Genomic DNA, 4595 nt, shown 5'->3' with positions numbered 1-4595 from the left:
CTTACTAAGTGTTTGCAGGATTGGTTTTCAGCCCTTCCCCCAGATGTTGTTATTTCAGTGATCTGGAGCAGACCTTCGTCAGGTGGTTTTAATGTGTAGCCCAGTTGACAACTCTGGTTTACAGCCTTACCCGGAAATTTTCCAGGGCCAATTGCTAATACGGGTCAGGGAATGGCCTTGGTTTGCTAATCTTTGATTTCAGAATACAAAAAATTCATTAAGGCAAGTGTAGGATCAAACAGCAGCAATTGTTATTAACCTCATGAAGCCCGGCAAATGCTTGGCTTCCTGAAGCCACTAATTCCTTAGGGACTTCTGTGTATTGGCTTTCAAAGAAGCCTTTTTGGCATTTAGGCTTCTGGGCGTCCCTGGGTCTCCGGAGCAGAATGAAGTGTGTTACTGTGACCCGCACTCTGATCCTTGTTGGTTTCAGCCTTCTTTAGTCATTGGCTGAGACCTAAAAGGTCAGGGATTTCTGCATAAGGCCAATTTATATAAACCTGATGTAATCCTATTCCTAGATTTGAACTCTGAATAGTTGGTTCTGATAATATATTATAAGTAAATCTGGAAATTAATGAATCATAATATTGTTTTTGATATATTAGTAATATGACTCAAAGTACTTCACAGTTATCTATACATTATCTTTTTGATAAATCTTAGTACCTTATAATTTAGTCTCCCTGTGAATTCTTTTCTACCTCTGTAAATATTAGAACTTCAATCTTTTTGATATATTTTTTATAAGTCCACTTGCCTATTTCATACCCAAATTATTACTTGCTCTGTAGCATTGTTTGAACCTGAACTAGGGCTTGAAGAGGAACAGAGAAAAGGATCCCACAGCATCACACTAATAAAAGGTGTATTAAGTGCGGTTATATGGATTAGGATTTGTGGAATCTACATAAGTAGCTTAAGATATGGCCTCAATTTTATTCATCCTGCATGTGCTGCTGAAGTCCATTTACATGACTAATCACCTTTTTTAGGCATACATTTTTAATATAACTTTACAATGAAAAAAACTAAAGTTTTGAAATTATACCTGCTGGACAGTAGCATAATCATTATGTTATTAATAATTTTACTGTTATGTACAAAAAGTGTTATTTATGTTATTAATTAATCCACTATTAACTTGCAATGTTGAAAACTAAATTGGTGAAACGTTTGAATGTTGCTTTAGTGACTTCTCTGAATTTATTCTCTAGCCACACCTGAAGTGCAGTAATCCATCCACTCAGGTGGAGAGGAGACAACAGGAACGTGCAGACACATTTCCTTTGCTGGGGACTTGATTGCCTTTTCACCTCAAAGGCCTCTCAATATGAGGCAGCCAAAAGAATTGTGAATTTAAAAAAAAGCCAAACATTTTCTTCTATTACCCATACTGTGGTGTATTCATAGGGTACTGAAAAGTTGAAGAATATGGATTTGTGTTCACTTATATTTAATTCACTTATATAGTGTCATGTAATGTCTTAATATTCAGTGTTCACCAAAGTGTGTTTTAGATATGATACTGTTTTTCAGGGGAAGTGGGGATAATTTGTACTTTATGCAGAATAAAAAATGCACTGTGCCTAGCCTCTCTTGTTTAAAATGTTTAAGCTTAAAGCTAAGTATACTTAACAGCTTACAGACATTCTTGTTTAATCAAAATATGTTAAACTTTGATAGTAATATTTACATCCTTTCATACTTTATTCTTAGTTTGAACTCTTAAATTTGTTGATGTTGAATAGCTTTGCATATTGCATTTTCCAGGGTAAATGAGTTTCTTTAGATGAGCTTTCTGGATTCTGAAGTCAGTTTACATGCTGCTGTTTCAAATGGTTAAATTATTAGGGGTGCCCATTAAATTTTTGCCTTTTTCATTTTCCCCTTGACGTAACTGACAGCCTTTGAAGGAAATGCCTTCTTCCTTTGAAGAGAATTATCTCGATCACAATGTGTTTGGGATGTTCTTTTATAAAACTCTTACCTGTGAGATTGCAGAAGACAGGACTGGCAGGATAACAGAGCGCCAGGAAGACTCAGAGTAGCTAAAGCTTGCGGCCAGACCTGGGTCCAGTTGTTTCTGTCAGCAAAGGAGTTGAGGGTTGGAGGTAGAGACCAAACAAGCAGCAACTTTATGGATAACCCCCTTAAGATTAGGGGTTTGCAAATAAGAAAAGAAAATGCATCTACTTTTGTGGTCAGAGGAAGGTGTGTTGGTCTTGTGGGAGAGAGTATTTATTATCCACGTCCATGACGTGTCCATGTCAGCAGTTGCGAGGCTATGTGAAGTGCTGGCTTAGGAGAATGTTCTCAGAATGCTTAGTCTTACCAAAGATAGAAGTGGCTTGTATTCATTAAGTCTGTTAGTGAATAATTCAAGCAAGACATGCAGAACAAAGAAATATGTATAGAAGTTAGGGTTTACTAAGGGCGCAAAGCCACAAACATGTACAAGAGGTTGGTACAGAGTAACCAAAGACTTAGGCTCTATGTGAAACAATATGCAGTGTAACAAAATAACATCCGCCCTCAAGGATAAAGTAGAGGAGGATAAGACAATGTCCGTAAACATGATTTTCTCTTTGGTAGGTTTAATAAGATGTACAATTGAATCGTTTGGAAAGCTTTTGGCTGCTAAGTAGTAGTAAAATGAACTCGAACTGGCTTCACGATAAGGAAACTTATTTCACGAGTCACCAGGGTGATTCTAAGCACTTTCTAATCAACAGCTCAGTGATGGCATCAAGGTCCAACACTCGGTTCGTAGTTCTCTTGGTCATCCTTGGGGTCAGCTTCTCCGAGGCTGGGTCCTTCTGGGGTCATAAGAAGGCTGCTGGTGGTAACAGAGCTATGTCTTTCCTTTTGGTCTGGTTAGGCCAACTGATGCTGATCCCTATCTGCAGATAATAAGAGTCGGGAGAGGATGGGAAACGAGGAGTAAAGGGGAAGGCCACCATCAGTGTCTCCCACGACTAGACAGAGTGTTCCCGGGCTACTGGACTCTGGGATTATGAGGTATTAGAAAAACCTTTACAGACAAAACGGAAGAAAACTGCTTGAGTAGAAGGATAGCCTTTGCAAAATTGAAAAAAATGGCATATCCATTTATTGAAGACCTACTGCGTGACAACCCCTTTGCAAACAATATTTAACGATCACAGTAACCCTACAAAAGATGTCTTATACTGCCCATTCTATGGACAAAGGAACCAAGGCTCAGAGGATGTAAGTGATTCTGTGTAAGCTTAGTTCCCTCTTCTCCAAAGCTTCCGCTCTTCCCTTTAATCATAGGAGTAGGACAGTCAAGACCAGAACGTGAGGTTAAAGAACTGACGGTTTTCAAAGCGGCTGTGATGTGCTGCCCAATCCCTCTAAAGGACTGAGGAACTGCCTCCAGGTATCTGAAGCACAGAGAGCGTTCAGCCATCATCCCATGAGAACTGCCTGAGGACAAGACAGACACCTCACCCAAGTCTCCGCCCTGTTTCCCAGGTGGCCTGTACCCGTTGACTGAAGTGAGGCTAGAAGGACCTGTCGCCCTCTGGACTACTCTAAAGGATCATCCCAGCTTCAGAACCCCTGTAGAGTGGGCTGAGGCGTCCATGCTCAACTTCTCCCTCTGCCCAGTCCTGTACCTTCTCGTCCCTACAGCTGTTGATCTCGAGAGCACTCCCTCATAAACCTCTTGCATTCTAATCTCTTTGCTTCCCAGGGAACTCGACCTGTGACAATGACCAATTTAAAGTATTTGAGAAGATGGTATTGTGGAAACAATTGATACAGTAATATTTTGGTCTTCTATAAAATCAAGTGGTGTGACCACAACCTAGTTTTGAAATTTTATTATTCTTTGGGCTTGCTGGTAATAAGGAAGGGCAGAAAGGCATGGTTAAGAAGGTTGACAATGGGAACTATGACATTTTTGAAGCTGATATACATTTAATTAAGAAATGACTTATTTTTCTCCTCTACAAATTTGGAGATTTCATAAAAGCCAAGAAAACCTACAGAGAGATAGTCTCATATTGGTATCCAATACTGATTTGAAAGCAGTGGAGTATAGGTTAGAGACATGAAATAGGGTTTAAAAGGAGTCAAAGGAGATACATCAGCATGCGAACAGTAATTGCCTATGGGTCACGGGTCATCTATGGGTAAACTCGTTCTGCTTTTCTCATTTCCTGAATAGATTTTATTTCCTTCAGTAAGAAAATGGGAGAATGATTTTCTTGTAGCATCTCCTGGTTTTTATGAAACCCAGCAAGAGAGAGGTTAATTCTGGGGTAGTATTTACTCCTATTTCCTGTCTTAAAAAATATTTTAGCAAGTATAGAAAACTTTGGGAGACTCTAACACAGCATTAATATTGCTACATATTTCTTTTTCCATTTTGCATTATTGAGAATAAACTGCCCCAATTAAATGACATATAAAGACAGAATATTAGAATATTTATTTAGTGGATGATTTATAAGAAGGATATTGATGAATAAAGGTAAAATTTTTCACTCGTGTTAAACATGAAAACTTTGAATGTGTAAAGTTTACATTGAATTTCATTTTTTTAAAAAGTATCTGCCCCATTAAGA

This window comes from Ceratotherium simum, chromosome 24 (assembly GCF_057802395.1).
Source record: "Ceratotherium simum simum isolate JZ-2026a chromosome 24, ASM5780239v1, whole genome shotgun sequence".
Lineage (NCBI taxonomy): Eukaryota > Metazoa > Chordata > Mammalia > Perissodactyla > Rhinocerotidae > Ceratotherium > Ceratotherium simum.
Note: the sequence above shows the minus strand (reverse complement) of the source record.